The sequence below is a fragment of the Rhamphochromis longiceps genome, linkage group LG15, assembly GCF_057381845.1.
Source record: "Rhamphochromis longiceps isolate RC_006_pf linkage group LG15, R_longiceps_female_GT1.1, whole genome shotgun sequence".
Taxonomy (NCBI): domain Eukaryota; kingdom Metazoa; phylum Chordata; class Actinopteri; order Cichliformes; family Cichlidae; genus Rhamphochromis; species Rhamphochromis longiceps.
In genome coordinates, this window is record NC_140571.1 from 21290711 (window position 1) to 21304520 (window position 13810).

The window sequence follows — 13810 nt, forward strand, 5'->3', positions numbered from 1 at the left end:
CTGTTCTGTACAACTATATCATGGAGAGCATCTAGAAATGTGAGTATGTGTTGGCTATTGTATGGACCTAGTTTTGCATGATGATGCAGAAGCCCTCGAAGGCATATGGCGGCACATAATGTGATGTTTCCCCTGCGCTGCCCTGGGACGTGCACAATTGCCCTTTGGCCAATTACATTACGACCCCGTCGTCTTGTTTTGCTCAGGTCGAATCCAGCTTCATCAATGAAAATGTATTCATGAGGCTGTGCAGCTCCATCCATGGCCAAGATTCTCTGAAAAAAAGGGGAACATATCACTGTACTACAGTGCTACACATACAGCACCCTCACCCCATCACACAGGTACCTGTGTAGCTCTCAGAATGGATCCATGTGGTACTGATATGGTACATATTCAGCTGCTACTGGACTTCACCAATACTCTATTGTAAATGTAAGGGACAGTTACACATACCCGTACATATTCAGCTCGAAGTCCTTTGACCCTGTCACTGTTCCTCTCGAATGGGACTCTGTAGAGCTGCTTCATGGTGATGCTGTGTTTACCCAAGATGCGTCTGATGGTGGTGATGCTCACATGGTCTATGTTGCTGAACACTCGCCTGTCTGCAAGTATTTTCCGTCGTAGCTGGTGGAGACGGATGGCATTGTCTGCCCTCACTAGGTCCACAACAGCAAGTTCCTGCCGTTGTGTGAACAGGCGTTGGCGTCCTCCCCCAGAAGGTCTTCGAGTCATTCTAGAGAAATACAACCACATATTGTCATCGCTTTGCTTATTTTTCTTACAGTACTTTACTGTATATACTGTATCATCCACTGTACTTCAATATAAGTAATCATGCTATGTTTCACAGAAACTACCACTTTGGCTGCAAAAGGAGCATTAGCACCCTGCAATACCCTGTACACTTGATATGGTAACTGTAGAACAGTACTATGAAAACCATCTGAGTAGAGTAGAAGGCAGTGAGATGAAGACAGACCTGTTTTCTAGTCGGAATTTTCTTATTACAGATGCCACTGTGAAGCGGCTTAGATGTGGGTGGACTCTCTGCCCAGCTTCCCTCATAGTCAGGCCGTGGTTGATGACATGGTCCACCAAAGTTGCTCTTATATCATCAGAAATATGGGTCCGTGCATGGCCTCTTTGACCTCCTCCTCCTCTTCCTCTTGCTCTCCCTCCATCCATGCTTGCAAAGTTCTTGAATTGGCTAAACTGAGGGCTTTTTGTGGTTGGCTAATTGGTGTTCAGTTTTGCAAGTAAGTGCCTTCAGGTGTGTATTTGAGTGGTTGCAATTACCCGATGTGTTTTGTATTTTGGATACATGTGTTTTCCAAATGGCACCCTGAAATTTCATTTTTGAACGAAGTGTCTTATGTATGAAATAGAGTGTAGCATGCAGGACCATGTGTGTTGCATAAAGGAGTAAGTGTGTTGCATAATTGCAACCAGAGTGCAAAGCAGCACTTTTGTTTAAGGTAGGGGTACATGTGTTTGGGGTATGGTAACAAAAGCTTCAAGTTGTGTTACTTTAGTCTAAGCATGGGTTTGTAGTGTTCAAGCAACGGGCAAAAACTGTAATAGATCTTTGGTTTCTGATTTTCACAGAAATCTAAATTAACAGAAATAAAGCTTGAACTATTTTGCTTTATGTGTTATGACTATAGCCCTGAATATGAAATTTTACATTTTTTGAAGTAGTTTGCAGAAAAAAAGAGCTTTCAAAATAAAACAATTTTTGTGAGATGCGCTAGTATTTATCACTAATCAAAAGAAAAGAAAACTAGTAAAATGAAATTAAGAAATGCATCTTTACCCTTGTGATTTGGGTACCCTTTCAAAACACATAAAATTGATAATTAAATAAAGTATATTAGGTGGGAAAAAATAAGATGTGCAGCTGATTGTTTGTATGTGTGTGTGTGTGTGTGTGTGTGTGTGTGTGTGTGTGTGTGTGTGTGTGTCTGTCTGTGTGTATGTGTGTGTGTGTGTGTGTGTGTGTGTGTGTGTGTCTGTGTGTGTATGTGTGTGTGTGTGTCTGTGTGTGTGTGTGTGTGTGTGTGTGTGTGTGTGTCTGTGTGTGTGTGTGTGTGTGTGTATGTGTGTGTGTGTGTGTGTGTGTCTGTGTGTGTGTGTGTGTGTGTGTGTGTGTGTGTCTGTCTGTGTGTGTGTGTGTGTGTGTGTGTGTGTGTGTCTGTCTGTCTGTCTGTGTGTGTGTGTGTGTGTGTGTGTATGTGTGTGTGTGTGTGTGTGTGTGTGTGTGTGTGTGTGTGTCTGTCTGTCTACGTAAAGAGACATTAAAGCCAAGACTGGATAAAATACCAGCTTTCAGGACTAAATGTTCTGTGAGACTTTTGTGCAGCCACTTAAAAAGCTAAATTTAAAGTGATCTGCTGTCTTTTAAAATTCAGGCAATTTTAAGATGAAATCTAAAATTAATAAGGTTTGGCCATATTTAAGGTTATAAGGTTTCTGTCTAAAGCTGTCAATCTCAGAATCTCTTATTTCTCTGGCATGACAGCAAACGCTGACAACCTCCAGCACAGACAAAGAGGTTTCTATAACAAGCACTCACCCAAAGTGGAAATATTTTTCCTTTTCAGTCAAGAGGAGAGAGGGTTGCCTTTCCCATCTGATAATAACAAGGGTTTGACACAATGATGCTAACCAGGTTAGCATTTCTATCCAACAATTTCACTTTTGTATCTGGCAGACAAAAGCAGTGAAGACTTGAACCATATGTGCAATGTGGATGGTCCAAAGCACGCTTTCACTCTTTTTTTGTATGTCCATGTACAACAGTTGTAAAATCCATGGGCACACAGAGCACAAGATACCTGTACTGTGAGGTGTGCAGAGTGTTTAATCCCACATCCTTCAAAACCACAGTGCTCTACAATGGTTCAGTCAAGGACAAGTCACTTAAGCAATGCTTTAATCAAAGGAAAAATGCACTCAATTTAAGGAACAATTTGTGTGTGTTTTTTTTTACTTTTTTTTAAAATACGCAGTTTTAATGTATCATCATTCTGTGTCCATCTGTCGAGACCTTCTGTTTGATGAGGTTGTAATTGAAAACACACAAAGCGATGATATTTTGAAGTGACAAAGTGACCCTGATAGGTTTCTGGGGTTTGATTGGGTTTACAGTCAGGAGGAAAAACTCAAACTGATTATGCGTTGCAATCACATGGATTATTATGATAATCCAGATGCAAGCTATTGTTTTTGGGCAAGAATAATATAATGCATGATGTTGTCAGATTGCAGCATGAGAAAAAAAAAAAAGCAAAGGTCACATGAGGACGAAATACATCACTTTGATAGGACATGGGAAGCCTACACTCACCAGGGACTTTATTAGGTATATTGCTCGTTAACTAAGATAATCATATAACAGAAACTTAATGCATTGTGGAATGTAAATATGGTCAAATACACCTGCTGTAGTTCAAACTGAGCACCACAATAGCAAAGAAAAGTTTTGTAGTGATTTTGAACACAGCACAGTTTTTAGTGCCAGGCGTGCTTGGTCGGAGTATTTCAGAAACTGTCCAAAAAAGGACAGTGGCAGTTCACTGGTTTTTGTTGGAGAATGGCCATACTGCTTCCAGCTGATAGTAAGGCAACAGTAATTCAAATAACGATTCATTACTTCAAAAGTATGCAGAAATTAATCTCTGAATGCAAAACCCTGAAGTACAGCTGAAGCAGCAGACGACCACACCAGGTGCCACCTTTGTCAGCTAAGGACCAGAAACTAAAGCTACAGTTCAAACAGGTTCACTGAAATTGAATGATAAATGTTTGTCTGGTATGATGAGTCTTTATTTCTGCATCAGAAGGTGGGATCAGAATTTGGCATAAACAAAAAGAAAGCATGGATCCATCCTGCTTTCCATCAGCGGTTCAGGTTGGTAGTGGCAGTATAATCATGTAAGGGATATTTTCATGGCACACTTTGAAAGCTTTAGTACCTGCTGAGTCACACTCTACCCGAGGTTCGTAGCTGACCATGTCCATCCCTTAAGACCACTGTTAATGGGGTGACTGTCGCTCAGCTGGTAGATCTGATCAGAAGGTTGAGGTTTGATCCCTGGCTCCCCCAGTCTATATACTTGCTCTCCAGTGCATCCATCGGAGTATGATTGTGTGCGAATGTTAGTTAGAAAGCCTTTAAAATCATAGAAGAAAGTGCTTGTGTGAATGGTTTAATGTGGCATGTTGTATAAAGTGCTTTGTGTGCTCCAGGAGAGTAGAAAAGCGTTATATGAGAATCATCATCATGACGGCTGCAGCACCGTGTCACAAAGCTTACCGGCAACAACCACTGCTGGAACATTATCTTTTCAGGTTTTTTGTCCCATTCCTGTGAGCACGATATCTGCTGACCATCTCGAGACAATTTGTTCAGATTTGTTCACAGAGACTTGACAGTGAAGCAGATTTTTGTTGGTGAAAGGTTAATGTCACACCAAACTAGAAAATGATATAGTAGTAATGATGTAGTGACCTTTTGTCTATGATGGGTTATGACTGTTGTACCTGTCTTTACAAATCAACCACTTCAAGACAATTTTGGTAAGAATTCCCTATTTAAAGCACAGCGGCTTTAGAAAATATTAACGCAGATGAAACTTTGAAAGCACAGAAAAACAATGCTTTTTCAGTCATAAATGGACAGAGTAAACAAAAGAAAGGAAAAATGTATCAGAAAGACGAACATTTGTAGATTTAGTTTAGTTTGAATTCATTCACACACACAAAAAGAGAGAGAGAAATGAAGGAGAAGCAGAACAAATTATATTCTGATTGGTGCAGCTGTAGAAGGAAGGCATTCTTCCCTTGTTAAGGAGAGGGACATTTCTAAATTGAGGTCTGATAGTTGGATATTGATTGAGCAGCAAACCTTGGACACTGCACCCACAGCTCTCACTTGCTATCTTCTGCTTGAAGTGTTGTCATCCCACTTTATGGAGGAACCTGACCTTCAACTTGCAGAAACATGTAACAAAACCACTGGACTTAGTGAAACAATATGGTGAGTTATTATAGCTGAAAGTAGGAACCTCATAGAAAAATGGGCTGAGTCTTTCTCTGAATGTATCCCTTGCTCCTGTGCACAAAAATGAGAACAAGAGTCCATTGAAAGTACATTTGATGGATTTTACATTGAGTATAATGGTCTAATCTGAGTTAAAAGCCATTATGAACCAACTCAACAGACCATTTCAAAACAGGTGGCCAAGGTCAGTGTGGCATGAATAAGGCAGGGCGGGACCACGGAGCGACGTTCAGAGCCAACTTTATTTGATTCACATCACACCACACCACCACCAACCCCTGAGTCCCCGTGTTTTAACACGGCGGGCGTGATTGCGGATGCCGTGCAGGTGCGTCCGCACGGCCCCGCAGACCACGCCCCACCACATACCCCCATCGCCCGATTGAGGCCGGGGAGCAATCTGGCCGAACCTACTCCCCCCCCCCCGCGAACTGGGGCGAGACTCGGCCCCTAAACATCGGCGCCCCAGCCCCTGACCAAGCGACGGGGAAGCGTCCGTTCTGGTGGCCGCCCGCGCATCCAGCGGCAACGGCGAAGCTGGTCCGGAGGTCGGCCGCGTAGCAAGCGGACACGGCCCCACAGGCATGGCCGTGAGCTCCTGCACACAGGCGGCTGGGCAGACGTCAGGCGCGCAGAATCGACTGGTGGCAGCGAGGCTGGACTAGCCAGCCCGCCGATCCCCGGCCTAGCGGGGCTGTCCCGCTCCTCTGCCTCCAACTCCGGCTGCACAGGCTGCCCTGGAGCAGGGACCTCCGTCTCCCCGCACAGCTGCTCCGCCACCGCCTCCGCCACTCCCGTTTGGAGCGGCTCCCCGCTCTGCGCCTCCGCCCCCAGCAGGCACAGCCCCTCGCCCACCTCTGGGTGGAGCGACTCCTCTGCCTCCGGCAGGTGTAGACCCTCGCCCGCCTCGTCCTCGGCCTCCGGTTGGAGCGGCTCCTCCACCGCTCCCGGCAGGAGCAGCCCTTCACCCGGCTGCTCCTCCTCCGGCAGGCTCGGACCCCCGCGTGGCTCGTCCACCACCTCCGGCTGCCGAGGTGACCCACACGGCTCCTCCACCGCTTCACTGTCCTCGGGACACGCTTGTGGGGGTGGCGCCCAGGCCCAGAGCAGCGCTGCCAGCTCTGCCATCTTCCCCAGGTGGCGTTCGCTCTCCTTCCGCAGCTCTTCCTGTTGGCGACGCACCTCCGCCGCCTGCTTCCGCTGGGCGGCCGCTATTTCGGCCACCCTCTCGGCCAGCTCTTTCCTTTCCTGGCTCTGGTAGGTACCCGCCATGCCGCCTCCTGGGTTTCGGCACCAATGTGGCATGAATAAGGCAGGGCGGGACCACGGAGCGACGTTCAGAGCCAACTTTATTTGATTCACATCACACCACACCACCACCAACCCCTGAGTCCCCGTGTTTTAACACGGCGGGCGTGATTGCGGATGCCGTGCAGGTGCGTCCGCACGGCCCCGCAGACCACGCCCCACCACAGTCAGGCCACAAGTGCATTTACACACAAATACTGTAGTTTTAAATAAAATACTTTTTGAGAACAGCCTTGCTAAAAAGTAATGCTACATCTACTATTATCAAATAGGATCAAGCATTCAAGTGAAGACTTTTCTTAAGTTCATGAGACCCTGAAAAAGATTCTTAAGAGGTAAATTTAATAATTTATGGCATAGTCTAAGGTGTTTGCACAGGACTGCATTATGCATTATTTGAAAAGCTTGCCTTATTCCTGTCTGTTAATGGGTGACATCATTATTAAACACTTGGTAGATGCAACCTTGAAGCTTAACAGACGTTTTCTGAATTTTCATTCCATGAAATTAGCTGGAAATTCTCAGTGAGTTAGCAATGAACTAATACATTTACAGTTTTTTCTGATTGCTTAAGCACATTTTTTGTAACTATTGGCTAATTTTGCAAAACTCTTCACACAAATAAGAAAACCTGTCACCCAATAATCAAAACATTGTAGTTCTCTTGCAAAAGCAAACACAGCTAGATTAACTCTTCACACCTTCGTAAAAATGGTGTTTCCGTATCAAACAGTACACACAGGCCATCATCTACTAAGCACACAATGCGCCAACTGCACACTGATGGTATGAATACAAAACACATCTGGCTTTTGCTTTCTCTGTGCACAAGGTAGGCTATGTCAGTTTGAGCTCATACTTCTGTCATAGATCCATAAGCATAGAGGGATCCAAACTTCAAGTACATCAAAACAAACACAAGTGTTTATTTCCAAGTATAGGATTATTTGCAATCGCCATAATGACTATATGGGTTACTTGGTCTGCAGTGAACATGCTTCCTCTGCCCCCAGCATCTGGTCATCTAGCAATTCTGTAAAGTAACAATTTCAGTATTTTTACATCAATGGTATTGGTGTGTTTCTCATTGGCATATGGCAGTGCTACAAATCTTTGTGCGAAGTGACTGTACTAACCGATTCTCATTTCAAGATGTCCCTATGGTACTTGCTACAGTGTAGCGGCTCGAGTTAGGCTGGACCCGTTGGCCAGCTACCCTCAGGGTCATTCCACGGTTGATTACATGGTCCACTATTTTAGCTCTGATGTCATCAGCAATTCTATTTCTTACTCTTCCTACCCTTCCTCTCCCCCCTCCTCATCTTCCTCTCCCTCCTCCTCGTCTTCCTCTTGCTCCTCCTTGTCCTTGTCGTCCTCTTCATCCTACTTCTTCACCTCCACGTCCTCTTCCTCGGCCTCCTCTACTTCTCACTCTTTCTGCTCCCTCCATTGTACTCCACACACACAGCTTACCTGTATTATAGTGCTTAGGCTGATTGCAAAGTGGACTAATTATCTAAAAAAGTTTTCACATGGGAAAGTGTGCCAGACAGTTGGCAAGTTAGTGTTAATGATAGCCATACATGTGTATACTTTTGCTAGGAGTGTGTTGGAAATTTGGTAATTGAGTGTTGTGCAGTGAATTGTGCCTACAGTTTTGCAAAATGTGTGTTACAAAATTGCAAACTGAGTGCAAAGCAGTTTTTGTGCTTTTAGTTTTGCAAACTCAGTGAGTGGTTTTGCTATAAGTCTGGATAGTTTTAGAGATTGTGCTACAGGAATCACAGTTAGGGTTTAAGCATTCAGAAAAAACTGTAACACATTCTAGTTTTAGTATCATTGAATATGCTCAAATCTGAGACTCTCTGTTGGCTCTCCTTGTTAATCTTTTTCTTTTATTTATTTATCTTATTTTATTTTATTATTCGTGTTATCATGCGTGTGGATATTATGCTGGAGTGGACAGGAATGGGAGATGGGAGAAGAAAGCGGAGGAATAGAACATGAAAAGGGACAGAAAGAAAGAGAGAAAAGAAGAGGGGCGATGGGAAAAAGTCAACGATGAAGCAAACAGACGTGCTGGGCCTCCAACTGCTGCATCTGTAACAAAACACACTCAAAGGATGCAAAGCACCTGAAAGACAAAACAAAGTGAGGTACACAAGCAAACATACGATTTTTCTGTTTGAACGTGTAAGAGAGAAAGCGAGAGAGAGGATGTGAGTTTCTGCGTATGAGCATTTGTCATTAAATATGGTTGAAAATGAAGGTGATAGACTGCAACAACAATGCGCCCGCAAGAGCCAAGGACGGACGGTTAAGATCCAGGAGAAGCCAGTCGACCATGCCGCCCCAAAAGTGCTGAAGACCCGAGGTCACACATCCCAATCACAGCTGTGCATCCAGCCTAGCCGAGGCAAGAGGGAGGGCCAGATGGGAGTGCTCACAGCCAAGGGCGGGAGTGCCAGGGGAGCACGCAGCCACTCCAACACGAGCTGAGGACGGGACCCCAGACCACAGCGCCATAAGAACCGCCTGACACCTGGTGGAGCCCCCATCACGTGACAAGGAGGTCAAAGCCACCACAAACCCCAAGGGAGCAAAATGCGGTTTTTAAATGATGATTTAGTTTATTAAAGAAAAATATTATTCTAATCTACCTGTGATAAGTAATTTTCCCCTAAGCTTGCTAACAGGGGTTAATAACTTAATCCTTGTTAGAAATACCATCAAGTTTTTGTGAGAACTGCCAATGAATCTTTCACTGTGGAGGAATTTTGTCTCCCTCTTCTTTGCAGAATCACTTTAATTCAGCCACATTAGAGACTTTTCAAGCCTGAACAGCCTGTTTAAGGCAATGCCAAAGTATTTCAATCAGCTTTGACTCCAGACTTTCAAAAAAGGTGAGCAGAGCAGAAATGTATGGCTTGGCATTCTCCGAATTCATAGTTCATCAAGCAAGTCATCCTGAAACAGCAAGGCAGCCTGAGATTATTACTGTTACATTGTGTTCTTTTTGTGAAATGCTGTGTTAGTTGTATGCCAGATGTAATGGGACCCAAACCTTCAAAATCTTCAACTCTCATCAGTTCACAATATGTTTTTTGGCAAATGTAAGACAAGCCCTTTTGTTCTTTATGGTCAGCTGAGGTTTTCACCTTGAAACTCTCTCATGGAAACCATTTTTATCCAGTGTAATTTTTATTGCTGAATTATAAACACTAACCCCGAGACATGAGGCCCACACATCTTTAGATTTTGTCCTGGGTTATTTCGTGACGTACTGGATGAATTGTTGATCATTTTGGAGTAATTTTGGTAGGCTTGCCTCTGCTGGGAACATTCACTACTGTTCCAAATTTGCTCCACTTGTGGGTAATGGCTCTCACCGTTTTTTGGTGGAGTCCCAAAGCCTTGGAAATCGCTTTGTAATCCTTTTAAGACTGAGAGATGTCAATTACATTTTCACATAGGGTTTAGAAAGCAATTTTGCTTTAATAAAGTAAATCCTTATTTTAAAACTGCATTTTGTTTAGTTTGATTGGCTTAATTGTAGGCTTAATTTAGAATAATTTCAGCAATAAATCAGAGGATCTCATCTGGACGACCAACTGGTCAAGAAGGCTCACCAGCGCCTCTTCTTCTTGAGGACTCTGAGGAAGAACCACCTGTCCGCAGACATCCTGGTGAACTTCTATCGCTGCACCATTGAGAGCATCCTGACCAACTGTATAACAGTCTGGTACGGGAACTGCTCTGCCTCGGACCGGAAGGCGTTGCAGAGGGTTGTGAAAACTGCCCAATGCATCGCCGGAGCACCACTTCCTGCCATAAAGGACATCTACAGGAAGTGGTGTCTGAAAAGGGCTGGGAAAATCATCAGAGACCCCAGTCACCCATCACATGGACTCTTCACCCTCCTGCCCTCTGGGAGGCGCTACAGGAGCCTCCGGACTAAGACCACCAGGTACTGGAACAGCTTCTTCCCCACAGCTGTCAGACTCCTGAACTCTGCCTCCTGACATCTGACCCACGTTAACACATGGACTGGACATACTCACACCCACAACCACCTACACACACACACAATGGACAACTGTACCCTCAAACACACAATAATAACATGGACTGAACCACCACTCACAACCACTAGCACTTTATATAGCCTCTTAACTGCACTACTGTATAGTTCTGTGTAAATAATCATACGATAATTTTTAATTCTATAACTGTTTACAACTTGCATAGTTCCCATTTCTGTATAGCTGTATATCTCATATTTCTGTAAAGTTATTTATTTCATATTCTGTATAGTTTTTCATATTTATATCCTGTTCATAGCCTGTACTCACTACAGCCTGTACATACTTATAGTTATAGCATATTCATAACATACTTCATACCGTGTACATTATAACATACCATAATAGACCAATTTCTGTAATATACTTACATATCTATATTATTGCTAATATATATTGTAATATATCTATATCATGGCTAAAGAAACTGCATTTTGTTGCCCCGTACCTGTGACATGTGCAATGACAATAAAGTTGAATTCTATTCTATTCTATTCTAAATACAATGTAGTGATTTTATGATTCAAATTTTAAAGTATTTAAATTCCATGAAAACACGTTTGAAACAGTCTGACTTATTGTGCAGAATAGAATTGCAACCACTGATCATAATGAGAGGAATAAAAGCTCATTCTGCAGTACAAGTGTCTCAAAGTACCTGCTAGTGTCTCATAAATTCTATACTTGTTTGAGTGGGGTTTTCAGTTGTATCATTTTATTACCCATCAAGGCTAACTATGCAAATACTTGGAATGTTTTAGGCCAATGTCAAGCTCTATCACGTATAAAAAATTGTTTTCATTTTCCTTGCATGTGTGCATTCAATTAAATTATAATTTCTTCTCAATAGATTGTTAGTACCTGACCTTTGGAGAAGGCAAAACAAATATGAGTGTAAAAACATGACTTTACTCTCTCAATAGTAATACTGAGAACTGTAGAGGTGCTCCTCATTCCCATGAACCATTTGCCCCATTAGAATTACTCAAATTGTATCATGATATGTGTTGGTCATTCATTATATGGGCTATTCAATGTGAATCAGCCACAAACACTGAGCAGTTTATTATATTTGTAGATGTCATCATCTGGGGCTCTATTTTAGTTCACGTCCTTGACACGGACATATTGGCTTCAACCTTTCATCCATTTCTCCTCACTTTCTTTTCACATGCAGCACAAACGCCGTCCTTTGTCTGTGATATCCGCTCCCATTGTTGGCTCAGGTGAAATTGGAGAGACGAGGCAGTTTGTTTTAAGGGTAACGCTTCCTGAGGTTGATGATCAACACCACTCTCTTCAGGCCATTAATAGGTACTACACTGACTGCCAATTGCTCTGATTTGGGGGTTCTTTTTCTTCAAGACAACTAAAGTCCAGACAAAAGAAAACACTTATTACAGTTTTTTCTGAATGCTTAAACCCTAACTGTGATTCCTGTAGCACAATCTCTAAAACTATCCAGACTTATAGCAAAACCACTCACTGAGTTTGCAAAACTAAAAGCACAAAAACTGCTTTGCACTCAGTTTGCAATTTTGTAACACACACTTTGCAAAACTGTAGGCACAATTCACTGCACAACACTCAACTACCAAATTTCCAACACACTCCTAGCAAAAGTATACACATGTATGGCTATCATTAACACTAATTTGCCAACTGTCTGGCACACTTTCACATGTGAAAACTTTTTTAGATAATTAGTTCACTTTGCAATCAGCCTAAGCACTATAATACAGGTAAGCTGTGTGTGTGGAGTACAATGGAGGGAGCAGAAAGAGTGAGAAGTAGAGGAGGCCGAGGAAGAGGACGTGGAGGTGAAGAAGTAGGATGAAGAGGACGACAAGGACAAGGAGGAGCAAGAGGAAGACGAGGAGGAGGGAGAGGAAGATGAGGAGGGGGGAGAGGAAGGGTAGGAAGAGTAAGAAATAGAATTGCTGATGACATCAGAGCTACAATAGTGGACCATGTAATCAACCGTGGAATGACCCTGAGGGTAGCTGGCCAACGGGTCCAGCCTAACTCGAGCCGCTACACTGTAGCAAGCATCATAAGGACATCTTGAAATGAGAATCGGTTAGTACAGTCACTTCGCACAAAGATTTGTAGCACTGCCATATGCCAATGAGAAACACACCAATACCATTGATGTAAAAATACTGAAATTGTTACTTTACAGAATTGCTAGATGACCAGATGCTGGGGGCAGAGGAAGCATGTTCACTGCAGACCAAGTAACCCATATAGTCATTATAGCGATTGCAAATAATCCTATACTTGGAAATGAACACTTGTGTTTGTTTTGATGTGTGTGAATAAACACCAGTACTTGAAGTTTGGATTCCTCTATGCTTATGGATCTATGACAGAAGTAGCTCAAACTGACATAGCCTACCTTGTGCACAGAGAAAGCAAAAGCCAGATGTGTTTTGTATTCATACCATCAGTGTGCAGTTGGCGCATTGTGTGCTTAGTAGATGATGGCTTGTGTGTACTGTTTGATACGGAAACACCATTTTTACGAAGGTGTGAAGAGTTAATCTAGCTGTGTTTGCTTTTGCAAGAGAACTACAATGTTTTGATTATTGGGTGACAGGTTTTCTTATTTGTGTGAAGAGTTTTGCAAAATTAGCCAATAGTTACAAAAAATGTGCTTACGCAATCAGAAAAAACTGTAATGCAGCCAGATATAAGATCTATGCCATGAAACAGGCTCTGCATTACAAAGATATGATGGGCAGTGATTAACCCCTGGAGGGTCTTAGAAAAATGCATACACTATCGGTCTTAGAGCCACAAATCGACCCAAGACTCTCCAGGGGTTAAATAAGCACTGAGGGACATATGCAAAAATAAAAATACAATAATTCAAATATAAACTTTAAAAATATTTGCAAAATGTATTTAGTATAATATATCCCATAATGTAAGGACATTTAGTGCTTTTAATGTAGGGAATTTTTACATACTTATTTGTTACTGAAAATGTTGATGATTAAAATTATACTATGTTTTTTCAATTGTTTTATCAGTGGTGGAGTAAAAAGACCTATTATTTTGCTGAAATGCTATGAGGCAGAAATATAAAGAAGTGTGGTAATCCTATAGATTTACACATTTAATAAATCTAAAATTAATACGGTGGTTTAACCTAATATGCACTGTTTAATCAGGATTTGATTGCTTTTTCCTCTATACTGTTGCATGCTGGGGCAACAGGTTCAAGGTCTCAACAGATTCAATAAACTGATCTGCAAGGCCAGTAATGTTGTAGGGATGGAGCTGGACTCTCTTAAGGTAATGTCAAAAGGGCGAATGTTGTCCAAGAGCTGTACAATAACTCCCACCC